This window comes from Scyliorhinus torazame, chromosome 3, assembly GCF_047496885.1.
Source record: "Scyliorhinus torazame isolate Kashiwa2021f chromosome 3, sScyTor2.1, whole genome shotgun sequence".
Taxonomy (NCBI): Eukaryota; Metazoa; Chordata; class Chondrichthyes; order Carcharhiniformes; family Scyliorhinidae; genus Scyliorhinus; species Scyliorhinus torazame.
Genome location: NC_092709.1, coordinates 22345849 through 22365591, shown reverse-complemented (window position 1 = coordinate 22365591; position 19743 = coordinate 22345849). Strand labels below are relative to the sequence as shown.

The following is a 19743-nucleotide window of genomic DNA, read 5'->3' as shown; positions in this document are numbered from 1 at the left end:
ACAAACCTGTTGGACTTTAACCTGGTGCTGTAAGACATCTGAGTGATAGCATGGTGGTGTTGTAATTCACCGACTGACCACCAGGAGTCTTACTAGTACATAAGTGAATGTAAAGTCAGCTGACCAGGGACTGGCTAGATCTACATTTGCCTTTCTTATTACACTTTTTAACTGCACACAGACCTTCTGCGATTCATGAATAAAGACACCCAGACCCCTCTGCCCAGACGCATTTTGAATCTACTCTCCGTTTAGATAATAATTTGCCTGACTATTTTTTTGGCCAAAATGGACAACCTCACACTTATCCACATTAAACGCCATCTGTCAAATTTTGGCCCAGTCTCCTAGCTCATCCAAATCCGTCTGTAAAATCTGCATCTCCTCTTCACTACCTAGTTTAGTGTCATCTGCAAATTTTGCCACGTTACACTCCTGTCTCTGCTTGTAGATCATTTGTATAGATTGTAATCAGTTGAGGTCCGAGGACTGAACCCTATGGGTGGTGGAGGCGAGGATCCTCCAAACATTTAAGAAGTATTTAGATGTGCACTTGCGATGTCAGGATATACAAGACTACGGGCTTCAAATGGGATTAGAATAGTTAGGTGGTTGTTTTTGACTGGTGCAGACGTGATGGACCGAACGGCCTTTTCTGTGCTGTGGACGGCTAACTGTAAAAATGCAGACCATTCCATTGTTTCTCAGGCATGACCTGAAAACGCCCATCCAACCCCCTTCACTGGAGGTGGGCACCTCAGCCTCTCGCTCAAAACAGAGGCGCTTCCGAGGCGTGTCACCCAGAAAGAGGTATGAGTACAAAGCAAAAGTTAAAGAACCGTGGAGAAAAAGGTAAACCAGGATGGACCCGGCTAAGAAATGGTTTGGGAATTTTACTTGTCGATTTCGGATTTGTCAGGTGCATCTTACCATGAATACGGGACCACGTGCTAAAGAAATGTACTGCAATATCTATTACTGTTCAACATGAGGGAACTGAAATTTAAAGTAAAGACTTGAGGCATTTGGTTGCATATTATCACAATCAGTAATTGTAATCAACTAGAAAATAGTCGCATTTTGCTTTGTAATAACTACTCAGCTTGACACAAATCCGTACCGCAGTGGAACTGGCTTTTGAAGGGTTAATGACGTGCACCTGTACATGGTGACCGAGGCTGTCTGAATTAATCCTTTGTAGTTGGTTAAAAGTTCTGATTCGCAGATGACAACCACCTGCCAGAATGTTGCCAATGATAATAAAAGCCTTATGGGTTTTTTTTTTAACCCAAGTGTTTAGATTGCTCTCTGCCCTGCTGACTCTCTGCGGTGATGTACATTTGTTGAGCAAGTCAGTGGTTTTACCTCCATACTCAGTCAATGTGGAGCAGCATAATTGGGCAGCGACAACGAGGTGGCAGCCTGATTGGTTGGCTTACTTTTGGGAAAGTGTTTGTGTTGCAATCTTATTCTTTCCTAAAACATTAATGGCTTCCCAACTGAAGGGCAACCTTCTGATATCAGGGATAAATCTTGATTATTCCAAAAATATATGATTCTAAAATTTGGAGAATAAACCCCTCAAAACCTGGAGATGCCCGTGTCAGATGGGCACAGTCTTTTCTCTGAACTCGGTTGCCATCGGAAAAGCAGCCTCGCAGCACTTCCTGGTTCTCTCCCCTGCAGCATGTGGCAGAGGTGATGCTCACCACGGTAAACAACTCCATCATTCTTCCTCTCTGAGGGAAACAATAAAAATCTCCGTGGTTTCTCTGGCATGCTGTATTTATTTTGTGCACTGACCGTAGCTTCACCTCGCGGGATGCCTCAGGGCAGCTCTGTGAGTTTGCAGTTCCCAATTGCCGGCACCTGTTGTGAGGATCTGCTTAAAGAAATTATTTCCGCGGAGAACAAAAGTGGCTGGGAATACTCAGCAGGTCGGACAGCAACTGCAGAGAAGGGTCAATGTTGGACTCGAAGTGTTGGGCGGAGTTCTCCCATGCCCCCGCCTGCAGGATCAATGGGTGTGTGGAGGGAGGGTGCAATTTGTCAGGAGGCCCAAAATTCGGTTGCACGTCAGCGCGGAATTGCGGTGGGATCTTCTGCTGGGGTCCGCCATGGTGGATTGGGAATTCCACTGGAGGCTGGTGTGGAACCGATTTGCATCCCTCTAATTGGACTGGAATCTTCACCCCTGCCAGATTCTGGCTAGCAGAAAAACACAGAACATGTCTGGACCAACCTGGGGTGCAAAAGTCGGGACTTGCCGGAAGAAGGCCTGAGGTGGCCACCGGAGTTTGGGATGTAGACCACCTGTGACCCTGGAACGCCACAGCAGTGGGTGGGCGGAGCATCCAGCAGGTGTCTTCGAGGAGGTCCATCTTCCAGCTTCAGAGTGTTCCTGGAGATCCACCTTCTTTCTTCAACGGTGTGTCACTGGTATCGGGGGTGGGGGGGGGGGGGGGAGGGGGGGGGCTTCTAAGTATGGCGCACAGGACAGCGTGCCATCAAACCCACTCCGTCGCAGACAGTGCAAAACCCCCAGATACATAATTCATTACACGGGGGGTGGAAGACATGGCGTGGTTTCCCACTGCCCTCGGGACAACGGGACCCTGTTCCCGCCCCCGGAATTCCGCTTGTTAATTCTGTTTCTCTCTCCACAGATGCTGCCCGACCTGTTGAATACTTCAGATTTCCAATACCCGCCGTGTTTTGCTTTAAATTTTACAAAGAGACAGGTGAGCTCAGAATACCTTCCGCGGTCGACGATATTTTATTAACCTGCGTGGGTTTCTACTCATGCTCTCTGTTTTGAAGTTGGTTTGTGGTAGGGTTGCTATGGTAACAGTGCTTCACAATCACCCTGTAATTCTCCATGACACTCTAGGGATCGTGGGTGTTAAGTTTGACTCTGGCTTGTTTTTGTAAGTGGGAATATCTTTATGTTGTATTCCCCCAGATCCCACAATGTCCCACCTGTTGCAGCCACGGGCGGCACGGTAGCACAGTGGTTAGCACTGTCGCTTCACAGCTCCAGGGTCCCAGGTTCGATTCCCGGCTTGCGTCATTGTCTGCGCGGAATCTGCACGTTCTCCCCGTGTGTGCGTGGGTTTCCTCCGGGTGCTCCGGTTTCCTTCCACAGTCCAAAGATGTGCAGGTTAGGTGGATTGGCCATGCTAAATTGCCCTTCGTGTCCAAATAAAGGTTAGGTGGGATTACTGGGTTATGAAGATAGGGTGGTGGTGTGGGCTTAAGTAGGGTGCTCTTTCCAAGGGCCGGTGCTCCTCGATGGGCCGAATGGCCTCCTTCTGCACTGTAAATTGTATGAAAAATTCTCTGAAAGTGATGGTCAGTCAATTGGCACGCAGGATTTCCCCATTGCTGCTGTTCAACTGGTTGATCAAAGGCAATCTGCTTCAGGGAATGCTGGAGCGCAGCCAAGGAGAGGGCAGACTGGCGCTGCCGAACTTTAGCAATTATTATTGGGCGGCAAATATAGCCATGATTAGGAAGTGGGGGGAGGGGTCGGTGTGGGAGCGAGTAGAGGCGGCATCATGCAAGGACACTATTTGGGGGCATTGGTAACTGCGCCTCTGCCATTCCCGCTGGCACGGTACTCCACCAGCCCCGTGGTGGTGGCGGCCCTGAGAGTCTGGGGGCAATGGAGGAGACATGTGGGAGCGGAGGGAGCATCGGTCTGGTCCCCAATCTGTAATAATCACCGGTTTGCCCCGGGGAGTCTAGATGGAGGTACCGGAGATGGCAGAGAGTAGGGATCGAGAGGATGGGGGATATGTTTATAGAGGAGAGCCTGAGGGAGTTGGAGGAGAAATTTGAACTGACGGGAGGGAATGAGTTTAGGTACCTACAGGCGCGGGACTTCCTACGCAGGCAGGTCGCAACCTTCCTGCTCCTACCACCAAGGGGGATACAGGACAGGGTAGTTTCCAGAATGTGGGTGCGAGGGGAGGATTTCGGACATTTATAAAGAACTCATGGGGTCAGAGGAAACGCAGATTGAGGAGCTGATACTCGAATGGGAAGAGGAGTTAGGAATAGAGATAGAGTAGAGTCAACGCGTCCACAACATGTGCCAGGCTCAGCCTGATTCAGTTTAAGGTCATTCACCGGGCCCACATGACAGTGGCCCGGATGAGCAGGTTCTTTGAGGCGGAAGACAGGTGTGCGAGGTGTGTGGGAGGACCAGCAAACCATGTTCACATGTTCTGGGCATGCCTGAAGCTTAGGGGATTCTCGCAGGGGTTTGCGGATGTCATGTCCAAGGTGTTGAAAACAAGGGTGGCGCTGAGTCCAGAGGTGGCGATTTTCGGGGTGTCGGAAGATCCGGGATTCCAGGAGGAGAAAGAGGCAGACGTTCTGGCCTTTGCCTCCCTGGTAGCCCGGAGATAGATATTATTAGCTTGGAGGGACTCAAAGACCCCAAAGTCAGAGACCTGGCTAACTGACATGGCTAGCTTTCTCTGTCTGGAGAAAATCAAGTTCGCCTTGAGAGGGTCAATATTTGGGTTCGTCCGGAGGTGGCAACCGTTCGTCAACTTGTTTGGGGAAAATTAACCGTCAGCAGAAAGGGGGAGGGTTGGGGCTTAGTTTAGTGTAGAGTAGGGGGTTAGAAAAGGTGGGACCTGTGAGGGAGGAAGACGGCTTTTGCACTGTTTATATTTGTATGTACACTGTTCCTTCTGTCAATGTTATAAAACCATAAATACCTCAATAAAATGTTCATAAAAGAAAAGGCAATCTGCTTCAGGTAATGTAGTGATTATGCAATTGCCCCAGTAACCCAAAAGGCCAGGACTAATAATCCCCTGACTATGGGCTCAAATCTCTGAGCAGATTGAAAATTGAAATTCAGTTTTTCTTTAAATCTTGAAGTGAAATGCTGGTATCGGTAAAACTGACTGTTCAACTATCAGATTGTGATTCAAACCCAATAGTCCCACTAATGCCCTTTAGAGAGAGATACTTGTCATCATTGACTATACATGACTCCAGTGGTTCTCTGGGAAGAATAATATTTCCTAATGCCACCCATTAGGGCCGCACAGTGGTTAACACTGCTGCCTCACAGCACCAGGGACTCGGGTTCGATTCCGGCCTCGGGTGACTGTCTGTGTGGATGTTTCACATTGGATTGGGTTGGATTGGATTTGTTTATTGTCACGTGTACCGAGGTACAGTGAAAAGTATTTTTCTGCGAGCAGCTCAACAGATCATTAAGTCCATGAGAAGAAAAGGGAATAAAAGAAAATACATAATAGGGCAACACAACATATACAATGTAACTACATAAGCACTGGCAACGGATGAAGCATACAGGGTGTAGTGTTAATGAGGTCAGTCCATAAGAGGGTCATTTAGTAGTCTGGTGACAGTGGGGAAGAAGCTGTTTTTGAGTCTGTTCGTGCGTGTTCTCAGACTCCTGTATCTCCTGCCCGATGGAAGAAGTTGGAAGAGTGAGTAAGCCGGGTGGGAGGGATCTTTGATTATACTGCCCGCTTTCCCCAGGCAGCGGGAGGTGTAGATGGAGTCAATGGATGGGAGGCAGGTTCGTGTGATGGACTGGGTGGTGTTCACGACTCTCTGAAGTTTCTTGCGGTCCTGGGCCGAGCAGTTGCCATACCAGGCTGTGATGCAGCCTGATAGGATGCTTTCTATGGTGCATCTGTAAAAGTTGGTAAGAGTCAATGTGGACATGCCGAATTTCCTTAGTTTCCTGAGGAAGTATAGGCGCTGTTGTGCTTTCTTGGTTGTAGCGTCGACGTGGGTGGACCAGGACAGATTTTTGGAGATGTGCACCCCTAGGAATTTGAAACTGCTAACCATTTCCACCTCGGCCCCGTTGATGCTGACAGGGGTGTGTACAGTACTTTGCTTCCTGAAGTCAATTACCAGCTCTTTAGTTTTGCTGGCATTGAGGGAGAGATTGTTGTCGCTACACCACTCCACTAGGTTCTCTATCTCCCTCCTGTATTCGGACTCATCGTTATTCGAGATCCGGGCCACTATGGTCGTATCGTCAGCAAACACATTCTCCCTGTTTCTGCGTGGGTTTCCTCCGGGTGCTCCAGTTTCCTCCCACAGTTCAGAGATGTGCAGGTTAGGTGGATTGGCCACGCTAAATTCCCCCTTAGTGTGCAAAAGATTAGGACTGGGCCGAGGCAGGGTGGTCTTCCAGAGGGGCGGTGCAGACTGAATGGCCTCCTTCTGCATTGTAGGGATTCCATGGATTCTAACTCTTTGCACAAGAGCATTATATTCTTGCTTCATAGTTTGCATCTGAAATAACCTGTCCATTTCCCAGCTCTGTGTGTGTGTGTGTCTCCTCACATCCATCTTAACACGGGGGCGTCTCATTCTTAAACTGTGTCCCCTGGTTCTAGTCTCTCCCACAAGTGGGAACATCCTCCCAGTTTCCGCCCTATCAAGTCTCCCCTGGATCTTGTTTGTTTCAATATTTCGCCTCTCATTCTACGAAACTCCATTGGGAATAGGCCCAACCTGTTCATACCTTCTTCATAAGATAAGCCCCTTATCCCAGGAATGAGTCGAGTGTATCTTCTCTAGACTGCTTCAAAGCAATTGCACCATCTTTATTTTTTCAAATAAGATGACAAAGACTGTACACGGTATTCCAGATGTGGTTTCACCCAGGCCCTGTATTTACAACTGCAGTAAAACGTCCCTCATTTTATTTTCCATCGCTTTGCAATAAATGCCAACATTCCATTTGCCTTCCGAATGTAACATTCCCAACACAACCACAACACCAATGTACCCTAATTTTCTACAAGGAAGTACATTATGTAGAAAGGCAACATACTGAGGGTGCTGGAATCTGAAACAAAAACAGAAAATGCTTGAAAAACCCCAGAGATCTGGTAGCATCTGCGGAGAAGGAAAACAGGTGACGTTCAGAGTCCGTAGGTCTCTTCTTCAGAGTGGCATTATTTATAAAGTTTGTGGAGTGGAGGGTATGATCAATCCCTTTCCTTTAGCATTGCTAAATATTTTCACTCCTCCCCATCTTTGTGATCTTCACCAGTCTCATGCACCCCTGTGATCCTCGCATTCCACCGACCCCTGGCCGCTTGCACTTCCCTATTTTAATCGCTCCAGTATTGGCTGCGTTGCTCTTAAACGCTGGGATTCCTTCTGAAACACCTCTGCCTGCAAATCGCTCTGTCTTTCTTTAAAATGCTTCTTGACAACCTATCTGTTTGACCACCTGGGTGGCTTGTTTTTAAATTTAATAACACTCCTGTGAAGTACCTTGGATGGTGGAAAGACAGTCGCCTGTCCAAATTCGCTGATCAAACAAAGATAGCATTATAAGCAGTGTTGATGGAAACATAACATTACAAAGAGATAGTGATGGATTAAGTGAATTGCCAAAACTGTGGCAAATGGATTTCATTGTTGGTAAATGTGAGCTCACCCAAAGAAAGATATTGTCATATCCCACGTGGGATAGTCAGAAACAGGGGAATGTATAATAGGGGACAAAGAAATGGCTGAGCAACTAATCACATAGTTTGGTTCTGTCTTTACAAATAAGGAAACAAATCAGATACTGGAAATGTTGGGGAACGCAGGGTTTATGAGAGGGAGGAACTGGAGATCAATATTAGTAGAGAAATGGTGTTGGGAAAATCGATGCATTGGGCAGCACGGTAGTATCGTGGTTAGCACAGTTGCTTCACAGCTCCAGGGTCCCAGATTCTATTCCTGGCTTGGGTCACTGTCTGTGCGGAGTCTGCACGTCCTCCCCTTGTCTGCGTGGGTTTCCTCCGGGTGCTCCGGTTTCCTCCTACAGTCTAAAGATGTGCAGGTTAGGTGGATTGGCCATGCTAAATTGTCCTTAGTGTCCAAAAAGATTAGGTTGGGTTCAGGGGATAAAGGGGATAGGGTGGAGGATTGGGGCTTGAATAGGGTGCTCTTTCCAAGGGCCGGTGCAGACTCGATGGGCTGAATGGCCTCTTTCTGCACTGTAAATTCTATGATTTGTGATCTTCTTCCAGGATTCTATAGATTCTGGAACAGATTCTGCAGATTGGAAGCTAGCTAATGTAACTCCACTAAAAAGGGAGGTTGAGAGAACGCAAGAAATTATAGACCAGTAAGCCTGACGCTGGTTTTGGGGAAAATTCTAGAATCCATTATCAAAGATTTTATATCTGAGCACTTGTGACAGTGGCAGGATTAGACAGAGTCAGCATGGATTTATGGAGGGGAAATCATGCTTGACAAATCTACTGGAATTCTTTGAGGATGTAACTAGTTGACGAGGGGGAGCCAGTGGATGTGAGACCGAGACAGCACAGAGACCGAGTGCCATCGGTCATACCGTTGACGACCTGCAGGGCGCACACGTTCGGAGTCTTATGTACACAGCGGTGCCAGATACACATTCATTCGACCAACTTGTGGCACAATATTTTAACCCAACCCCATCAGTGATCATTCAAACGTATTGTTTTAATATGGCGGAGAGGTCCCCCGGGGAGTCCATCACAGAGTTGATATCACGGCTGCGGAAGATAGCCGAGTGATGTGAGTATGGAACTGCTTTATCAGAGATTGTTTGGTCTGCGATATAAACAATATGGTAACACAAAAAAAACGTTTTGGCAAAACCTCCCTGACTTTTCAACAGGTGCTGCAGACCTCTTTGTCCTGAGAGAGCGCAGAACGTGGCGTCCAAGAAATGCAAGGGATGGAGGTGAATTTTTGGGGCCGTCGCCCCTTATATGGTATCCCCACGGCCCAGACCGACCACCGCAGCGACTCGGGCCTCTGGACGAACGGCCGGCCGTCGAGATGTGAGACATCTCGGGACTCGGCTGAAGGGGATTCCAGTCCGTGTGCGATGTCTGGGCACCGGTCTAGGTATAACCGCAGGCAGCTGGAGGATCAGTGCTTTAGGTGCCCCGGTCGAGGTAGGCATCAGACCCAGGGCTGGGCCTTGTATCTGGATGACCCAGAAGAGACCGAGGATGAGGTTGAGATGTAGTTACACTGTTTGGCAGCACCCCAGGTGGCCCCTATTCGGGTTCCGATACAGGTAAATGGGCACATGCTCCAAATGGAATTGGATACGGGAGCTGCCGTTTCTGCGGTGGTGCAAAACAACTTTGATCTTACTAAACGGGGTGTGCACACTTTGACTTTGGCTGACACGGCGGCTCGTTTGGCCACTGATGATGCTGGAGAGGGACTGAATATTGTGGGGACTACTCTTACTTCGGTAGTTTATGGGCGGCAACTGGTTCACCTTCCTCATTATCGTGCAGGGAATCGGCCCGAGCCTGTTGGGCTGCTATTGGTTACACCCGCTGCAGCTGGATTAGCAACATATCGTCGAAGTGGGATCTGGTGGTCTGGGTGAGGTTCTGAGCAAGTGCCCGAGGTTTTCCAGCTAGACTTGGGTACAGTTAATGGGGCCGTAGTCAAGATCCAGGTGAACCCAAAGGCCCAACTCCAATATTTCCATGCCCGTCCGGTCCCCTACATTTTAGCGCGATCAAACTTCAGCGCTTGGAAAGTTTGGGCATCATTAGACCCGTGTGCCTCACTGATTGGGCAACACCTGTGGACCCCGTCATGAAGCCAGATAAGACAGTCCATCTCTGCGGAGACTATAAATTGACGGTGAACTCGGTTTGAGGATGGACCTCCTTTACCCCGCATCGAGGATCTTTTTGCTACATTGGCAGGTGGCTACACATTTATGAAATTAGACATGAGCAACGCTTATCTACAGCTGGAGCTCGATGAGTCCTCTCGAACGTACGTCACAATCAATACGCACAAAGGGTCTCCGCAAGTACACCAGATTACCATTCGGAGTATCCTCGGCGTGCACTGCCTTTCAGCGTGTAATGGAAAACATCCTGTGCGGATTGCCGCATGTTGCGGTGTATTTAGATGACATGCTAGTCACGGGGGGCCTTGGACTAGGAACATTTACGGAACCTCGAAGCGGTGTTATTACTTTCCTGAATATGGTGTCTGCCTGCGCTGCGCAAAGTGCGTGTTTCACACAAAATAAGTTGTCCACTTAGGATATCAGGTAGACCGAGATGGCCTGCACCCAGACGCCAAGAAAGTTCGAACCATCCAGCTGACCCCGCCCCGCCAGACGCCACGGAACTTTGTTCCTTTCTTGTATTGGTCAATTATTATGGCAGATTCATTCCTAATTTGGCGACCATTCTGGCCCCCCTTCATCTGCTCCTCAAGGAGCACCAGCCTGGGTTTGGAGTGAGGCCCAGGATGAGGTGTTTTAAAAAAAAATGAAACGGTGGTTGTCCTCTTGCGGTGTGGACGCATTTAAATCCTTCAAAGCCATTGTCATCACATTTGATGCATCGCCGTATGGGATTGGGGCAGTCCTGTCTCATCAGATGTGCGATGGCCGTGAACGTCCAATCGCCTTTGCTTCCCAGACGCTGGCTATGGCTGAGCATTAGTACGTTTAATAACGGAGTCAGTCGAGTAAAAATAAAGTACTGGGGGTGGTACCAGGGGATTGGAGAGTGGCGAATGTTGTGCCCCTGTTCAAAAAAGGGACTAGGGATAACCCTGGGAATTACAGGCCAGTTAGTCTTACTTCGGTGGTAGGCAAAGTAATGGAAAGGGTACTGAAGGGTAGGATTTCTGAGCATCTGGAAAGACACTGCTTGATTAGGGATAGTCAGCACGGATTTGTAAGGGGTAGGTCTTGCCTCACAAGTCTTATTGAATTCTTTGAGGAGGTGACCAAGCATGTGGATGAAGGTAAAGCAGTGGATGTAGTGTACATGGATTTTAGTAAGGCATTTGATAAGGTTCCCCATGGTAGGCTTATGCAGAAAGTAAGGAGGCATGGGATAGTGGGAAATTTGGCCAGTTGGATAACGAACTGGCTAACCGATAGAAGTCAGAGAGTGGTGGTGGATGGTAAATATTCAGCCTGGATCCCAGTTACCAGTGGCGTACCGCAGGGATCAGTTCTGGGTCCTCTGCTGTTTGTGATTTTCATTAATGACTTGGATGAGGGAGTTGAAGGGTGGGTCAGTAAATTTGCAGACGATACGAAGATTGGTGGAGTTGTGGATAGTGAGGAGGGCTGCTGTCGGCTGCAAAGAGACATAGATAGGATGCAGAGCTGGGCTGAGAAGTGGCAGATGGAGTTTAACCCTGAAAAGTGTGAGGTTGTCCATTTTGGAAGGACAAATATGAATGCGGAATACAGGGTTAACGGTAGAGTTCTTGGCAATGTGGAGGAGCAGAGAGATCTTGGGGTCTATGTTCATACATCTTTGAAAGTTGCCACTCAAGTGGATAGAGCTGTGAAGAAGGCCTGTGGTGTGCTCACGTTCATTAACAGAGGGATTGAATTTAAGAGCCGTGAGGTGATGATGCAGCTGTACAAAACTTTGGTAAGGCCACATTTGGAGTACTGTGTACAGTTCTGGTCGCCTCATTTTAGGAAGGATGTGGAAGCTTTGAAAAAGGTGCAAAGAAGATTTACCAGGATGTTGCCTGGAATGGAGAGTAGGTCTTACGAGGAAAGGTTGAGGGTGCTAGGCCTTTTCTCATTAGAACGGAGAAGGATGAGGGGCGACTTGATAGAGGTTTATAAGATGATCAGGGGAATAGATAGAGTAGACAGTCAGAGACTTTTTCCCCGGGTGGAACAAACCATTACAAGGGGACATAAATTTAAGGTGAAAGGTGGAAGATATAGGAGGGATATCAGAGGTAGGTTCTTTACCCAGAGAGTAGTGGGGGCATGGAATGCACTGCCTGTGGAAGTAGTTGAGTCGGAAACATTAGGGAACTTCAAGCAGCTATTGGATAGGTACATGGATTACGGTAAAATGATATAGTGTAGATTTATTTGTTCTTAAGGGCAGCACGGTAGCATTGTGGATAGCACAATGCTTCACAGCTCCAGGGTCCCAGGTTCGATTCCGGCTTGGGTCACTGTCTGTGCGGAGTCTGCACATCCTCCCCGTGTCTGCGTGGGTTTCCTCCGGGTGCTCCGGTTTCCTCCCACAGTCCAAAGATTTGCAGGTTAGGTGAATTGGCCAATGATAAATTGCCCTTAATGTCCAAAATTGCCCTTGGTGTTGGGTGGAGGTGTTGAGTTTGGGTAGGGTGCTCTTCCCAGGAGCCGGTGCAGACTCAAAGGGCCGAATGGCCTCCTTCTGCACTGTAAATTCTATGATAATCTATGATTAATCTAGGACAAAGGTTCGGCACAACATCGTGGGCCGAAGGGCCTGTTCTGTGCTGTATTTTCTATGTTCTATGGTTTATTCACAACAAAAACGTGTATGCGCACAGGAACGGTGAGGCTTCAACAGGCCTTTCTCTCTGGAGGCCTGGTACAGTCAGGTCCACCTTCTATAGTTAACGGGGCAGTGCATACTCCTCGAGCCACACGATAAATATCATCAAACCTGTCCCATGTGCTTGGTGTGGGATATTACATGGCGCCCAGATAGAAAAAGAAATTCTGGCACTTGTATTTGGCATGACGAAATTTCATCAATACGCCATTTCTTTATCGTGACAAATCACGAGCCATTGCTGGGCCTTTTCCGCGAACACAAGACGATCCCGCCAATTGCTTCCGCAAGGATTCAGCTCGGAGCCTTGTTACTGGCGGCTTACGAGTACACTTTTGAGCACCACCCAGTGACCCAGATGGCACACGCCAATGCGTTGAGCCGCTTCCTCTGCAGACCAAGTCTGCAAATCCCCCTACGACGGACGAGGTGGTCGCTGTCCTGAAGTTTATAGACAATCGCCCGTCACTGCATCATGTATTTGTGACTGGATGCAAACAGACCCTATCCTTGCCAAGGTGCGGCAACTGGTGCCAAACAGGGCCAGCATCAACGGCTAGCAGGCGAGTTGAAGGTTTTCTCCTATAAGTTCTCTGAGTTAACCATAGAAGACGATATCCTCCTGTGGGACACAAGGATTGTTGTTCCAACGAAGGGCCAGGAAATCGTATTGAAGGACCCAGGAATGTCCAAAATGAAGATATTGGCGAGAAGCTATGTCTGGTGGCTGGGTTTTGACATCAATATCGAGATGTTGGCTCAGCAGTGGTCCATCTGTCAAGAGTACCAGAAGCTCCCTGCGCCAGCACCCCTACACCCTTGCGAGTGGCCAGGATGACCTTGAACTCGCGTATACCCACTGATTTTGCCGGTCCACTCCGGGGTTCGATGCTTCTTGTCCTGCTGGACACACACGCCAAGTGGCTGGAAGGTCCGAAAGATGGCGACGATTACCTCTGCGTGACTGTTGACGAATTGCGCATTTCCTTTTTGACCCATGGACTCCCAGAGGTGCTCGTAACATATAACGGGGCCTCTTCCACGAGTGCAGACTTTCATGAAGGGCAACGGGATTCGGCACGTCGGTACTGCCCCATTCCATCCGGCATCCATTGGCTTGGCAGAAGGGCTGTGCAGACGGTTAAGCGGGGGGCTAAATAAGCAGATTTCAGGCTCAATGGACACCAGGCTGGCACGCGTTTTGTTCTCGTACAGGACCATGCTGCACACAGTAACTGGAGTGGCCCCCGCTAAGATGCTGATGGGTCGCCGGCTTCATAGCCGACTTCGTTTGCTTCTCCCAGACAGCGGCATAGAATATAAGAGCAGGCAGGGTATTATGAAGCTGTATAAAACACTCATTCAGCCACAGCTGGAGTACTGTGGGCAGTTCTGGTTGCCACACTGTAGGAAGGATGTGATTGCACTGGAGAGGGTGCAGAGCAGATTCACCAGGATGTTGCCAGGGCTGGAGCATTTCAGCGATGAAGGGAGGCTGTTTAGGCTGGGGCTGTTTTCATTGGAGCACAGAAAGCTGAGGGAGGACCTGATTGAGATGTACAAAATGATGAGGGTCATAGATTCTTGATCAATAAGGGGATCGGGGGTGATGAGGAGAATGCAGGGATGGGAAAAATATCAGCCATGATTGAGTGGTGGAGCAGACTCGATAGGCCGAGTGGACTAATTCTGCTCCTATGTCTTATGATAGGGTTATTAGGAAGGAACCTTTCCCCTTAGTAGAGAGGTCAATAACCAGGGAGCATAGATTTAAGGGAAGGGGCAGGAGGTTTATAGGAGATGTGAGAAAAACCCTTTTCACCCAGGGGCTAGTTGGAATCTGGAACTCGCTGCCTGAAAGGGTGATAGAGGCGGAAATCCTCACAACATTTAAGGAGCATTTAGATGAACACTTGAAATGCCACAGCGTACAAGTCTACGGACCGAGTGCTGGAAAATAGGATTAGAGTAAATACATGCTTGATGGCCGGCACAAACACAATGGGCAGAAGGGCCTCTTTCCGTGCTGTAAAAACTCTATGACTAATCAGCCAGGAACATGTTAACTCGGTCAGTACCGATAACGTACTGGTGACTCTTCTGCAAACACAAGTTGAAGTATAATATCGTGTCTCAAAAATTAAACGATCTGTTGTGATGGAACATTTGTCATAGAATCATAGAATTTACAGTGCAGGAGGAGGCCATTCGGCCCATCGAGTCTGCACCGGCCCTTGGAAAGAGCACCCTACTTAAGCCTACACCTCCACCCCGCCTAACCTTTTTGGACACTAAAGGGCAATTTAGGATGGCCAATCCACCTAACCTGCACATCTGTGGACGGGAACCGGAGGAAACCCATGCAGACACGGGGAGAACGTGCAGACTCCGCATAGACAGTGACCCAAGCCGGGAATCAAACCTGGAACCCTGGAGCAACATTGCTAACCACTGTGCTACCGTCATGTTTTGTACTTGATTTCTTAAGTTTCCATCTTTATTTCCAATTGCATTGGCCTCCAGGGCTCTGACACAATTTCCTGGCACCCTCCTTTGATGAGTATTCCATTGAGTTGACTAAATTGTTCAACAACCTATTGACATTCTTAATTGCTGGTCTGCAGAGATTGGACATATTGAATGTTGAGTTCTGCCTATTGCTCACCCACTGGCTTGTCTACCCAAATAGTTTATGCAGCTAGATTGACACCCACACCTCATGCTTCGGGCTGATACTCACCTGGGGTAGTTGGGAAAGTTGACAATCTTTTGTCAACATTTCCCAGTTTAAATCCTTCCTTTGTCTCCTCACTCTTCGATGTGCTTTGCCATCATTCATGTTCCACAATGGAAATAAAAATTGAGAGAGCTGTGAATCGAGCTACCACGTTGCTGTCAGCCATGTTACCTGATTGCACAAAGTCAAGTTCTACCCCAGTGGCTTCAACTTTTTCTTTGGCCAGCAACTTCTGTGCAGTTGCTCTTGCTCTTGCTTCACCAGCATTGCTTAGCCAGCAATATGTCAGAACCCCATTTCCATGCATTGATGTGACATGCTACACTCTTAGCAAATTGTTGCCAACAACAACTTTTCTTTCATTCCCACAGTGCAGAAGGAGACCATTCGGTCCATCGAGTCTGTACTCACTCTCTGAAAGTGCACCCTACCCAAGCCCACTCCCCCGTCCTATCCCCGTAATCCCATAACCCCACCTAACCTGCATATCTTTGGGGCAATTTAGCATGGCCAATCCACCTAACCTGCACATCTTTGGGGCAATTTAGCATGGCCAATCCACCTAACCTGCACATCTTTGGGGCAATTTAGCATGGCCAATCCACCTAACCTGCACATCTTTGGGGCAATTTAGCATGGCCAATCCACCTAACCTGCACATCTTTGGGGCAATTTAGCATGGCCAATCCACCTAACCTGCACATCTTTGGACTGTGGGAGGAAACTGGAGCACCCGGAGAGAACATGCAAACTCTACACAGACAGTCACCCAAGACTGGAATTGGACCTGGGTCCCTGGCTCTGTGATGCAGCAGTGCTAACCACTGCACCACCGTCCCTTATATTTATATTGTATTTTAAAACTTTTAAAATTTGTATCTATATGGCATCTTTAATGTAATGAAACGTCTTAAGGCACTTCACAGGAGCATTCTAAAACAAAGAGTGACATTGAGCCACGTAAGGAGATATTAGGCCAAATGGCCGAAAGCTCGGTCAAAGAGTTAAGTTTTAAGAAGTATCTTAATGGCCTAAAGTGCGGTTTGAAGGTCTCGTGAGGGGGTTTATTTGGCGGGGTGGGGGGGCACTAATAATATTAAAATGAATGGAAATTTATGGAAAAGAGGTAATCCCATGATGCCAGTGGCGAGGAGACGAGGAAAATTGGGAAACGCGACTCTCCGGCGGGAACTTTCCCGATTCTCGCGAGATTCTCCTCCCTCGCCGCCGATCACGCGGGCGGCGGGGGCGGCCTCAAGTTTCTGCCCATTGTTATATTTATGTATTTCTAGTCTATTTGAGGACCCCATTCATCAGAATGACTTGGTTCTGTAATCTCACGGTCAGTGTTTGCATTCTGTTACCAGAGCACCCGCTCGCTACAGAAATCAGAGGAACGGTTATGATCTAAAATCACTAATCGATGGTTGAAATCCTATTCTTTGGAGATTCATTGCAACAGTGAGTGGAATCTTGTACTCTACTGTGTGCATTGGTTTGGTGGTGGGGGAGGGAGGGTGACTGGGGTGGCAGGGGGGCGGTGGTGGTGGGTGGGAACCCTGCCACCTTCCTGTGTCCATCCCGTGGTGAAAAGGCCCTGCCAACATCTGGGGCCCTTAAGTGGGAAATTAATGGTAATATTAACAAAATGCTGGGGGTGGGACGGGGTGCTGTCATGCAGGGAACACAACAGGCAAACTTGCTCACAGCCTCCGAGGGGCTTGACAACAGGAAGCCGGTGCACAGGCGCACTGAAATCCAATTCCTGCCCCCATGACCACCCCCAGCACCATCACTTTTCTGTGACTTGGTCCCTCTTTGATTCGAGGCAGCCAGCACCTCAGCAGTAGTACCGCCGGGTACAGGAGAGTTGCCTACCTCTGATTGGCCGACAGTACCCTGCTCCCCCCCCCCCCCCCCCCCCCCCCACCCCAGGTCCTTGATCCCAGGGGAAGGTTTGCCATTGGCAAGTGCCGGTGTGGCGCACAATGCAGCGGCATTCTCTAAAATAGACAACGCAGGCATCTTGCTGGCTCTCCAGCTGGCCATCGAGACCCCCGTTTGCCTCCACAATATTCAGCCGGTGTCGGAGTCCCATGATCAAGAGGTCAGTGTAAAAACAGGATGGAGAATTAAAGATGTCAAGCGCCGGGGGTCATGCTTGTGGACTGAGTGGCAATGTTTAGCCAAAGCGATCGCCGAACCTGTGTTTGGGAGGGGACTGTTCTGTGAGCAGTGAATACGGTCTACCAAGCTGAAAGAGGTACAAGCCACGTCACCCGGAAAGAAGGGTTTGGACTCTGCACTTGCTGTTCAAGCAGCAGTTTCCTAACTCGTGGAAGGAAGGTTCATGTATTTGCAAAATACCTTGTCACATCCACAAAGGCTGCAGAAAATCGATTAGTGTCTGAAGCACAGTGAATTATTGTGAAGAATGACCAACAATAATTATAACATCTTGAACTTCCTTAGATCTGAATAGAGAAAATTGTCCCAATTAAAGCACTTCACAGGGGAACCTGGGCAAAACTGGCGACGTTGGGCAGGGTGATATAAAATTGGTCAAAGGGAGGCCCTAAAGAGGGAGAATTGGAAGGAATTTAGGGAAAGCATTTGGCCTAGATAGCTGAAGGCACAGCTGCCAATGGTGGGGCGAAAGAAGTAACCAGTTTCCTTTCTTGCTTCTTGAAGTGTTAGCACAGCCAACGTTAATTGTCCAGGTGGTCGTCAACCGCCACCTTCAACAGCTACAGATCGCGTCGTCCAGCTACACCCACATTGCTTTTATTACTGTGGTTGTGGGTATCACTGAGTGGCTTGGTAGGTCATTTCAGAGGGAAAGTAAGTCCCAATCACATTGATGTGGTTCTCGAATTGCATATAGGCCAGACAGGGTAAGAACAGCAGGTTTCCTCCTCTGTAGGACATTGGTGGACCAGATGGATTTTTACGATAACCCGGTACTTTCATGATCATTACTCATGAGACTAACATTTTATTCCAGATTTAATGTCCCTCTATCTGAATCACCCTGCTTATCTTTCCAATGCTCATGGTAATGGTTTGGAAAAGGTCTGTATGAGTTTTCGGGCCTATGGGTGGTGAGATCACAGCAGTCTGCGGTGACTGCTGCACCCCTAGGTGTAATAATAATAATAATAATTGCTTATTGTCACAAGTCGGCTTCAATGAAGTTACTGTGAAAAGCCCCTAGTCGCCACATTCCGGTGCCTGTTCGGGGAGGCCGGTACGGGAAGGAGTCTCTGCTCCTTTCGGTGTCATCACAAGTTGGAAGGTGTGCAATTTTTAAATTCTTCCCAACAGGACGAGCTCACGCAACCCCCCCCTCCCCTCCCCGGTAGACACGTGGGATTCTTAGGGATCTTATCCACCGGTCAGATGTGATTTGTTTCAGCCGTTCAAGCTCGATGTTGGCTTCTTACGAGCGTGCCAGAATTGCGGGCGTTATGCCTCCACAGCTAACTCATAGGCACTTAGGATGGCAGTCTTGATCTTCTCAAATATTCCGGGACACATGATGAGGCAGCATGGAGCAGACTTTCTGGGTTTTCCCTGCCTGCTGCCCCCCAATTTAAAAAAATTCACAGATCTCTGATGGCCATTTTAACTGTCCTGCCATTTTCTCGAAAGTGGCAAAGAAATGAGTCCACGTCACTGTCTTTATATTTGGGAATGAATGTCACATTACCTGAGGGCCTCAGAGAGTGGTTCCAGGATAGAGGGATAAGGGGTACCAATAGGTAGAGAGAGATTTTTCCCTCGCCGCTTCCAATTGTCTGGCCTCTCTCTTGCCTTGATCTGCTGGCTCCGTTTCCAGTTTGTTTGGAGCTGTTTCCCTCTCCTGTGCTTCCCCCACTTTATTTCCTCTCCCAAGATTCTAGCTGTAATCTGAGTTTTTCCAACTCGTAAATGGACAGGGAGGGGGGGGGATTTGGTGTCATGGCGGAGATCCACGCAACTTCTGAACTGGCAGCGTGAGATCTAAATGAATCGACCAACGACTGGATCAGTTCACTTTGTTTGATTTTGCTGGACAATTTTAACTTTCCTCAACCCTTTAATTTTCCTCAACCCTCTAGTTTTGGAATGATCCCATCCCTTACTAATAATCCCACAGCAAACTCGAGAAAGGGTTAATTTATTTTGCACACACTCAAAATGCAAGAAGAGTGTTGGCAATGCCCCCCACCCCCCGCGCCCCACCACCACCATCCATCCCCTTTTTGCATTCATGCAATAAAAATGGGATAAGGGAAAGAAAGAGGTACAGGGGAAAGACTACAGGTAAATTAGGAATTATTTACTGATGTGGGGTAATCCACTTTACCAGTAGCGCTGACTTCCACATGGGAGAAGAACCCAGAGATGAAGTAATCTTGCAGTAGGCACTGATACCGAAGTTTCGATGTTCCAGTAAAAATAGTGAGGATGAGGGCCAGGCAATGGAAACCTGGACAGACCTCTCGTTCCGCTGTTTTGTTGATGGAACATGGCAGACCGCCTTTCTTCAGCTCCACAAGGCTAGATTATTGGTTCTCGCTGTCTAGCAGCTTGGCGAGAGGAGGGGGGGCGGGTGGGGGGGGGTAGGAGGGTTCACGTCACGTAACTCCCACCTCTTCCCCTTGG

General features: G+C 48.5%; 1 protein-coding gene across 1 annotated transcript in view; it reads left to right on the top strand.

The window, feature by feature from the left end:
* Positions 1 to 19743, top strand: part of tex15 (testis expressed 15, meiosis and synapsis associated) — a 95224-nt gene that overhangs the window by 38801 nt on the left and 36680 nt on the right. The window contains exon 2 of the mRNA XM_072495400.1: positions 2667 to 2741. The gene's annotated coding sequence lies outside the window, so the exon portion shown is untranslated. The remainder of the gene's footprint in view (positions 1 to 2666; positions 2742 to 19743) is intronic.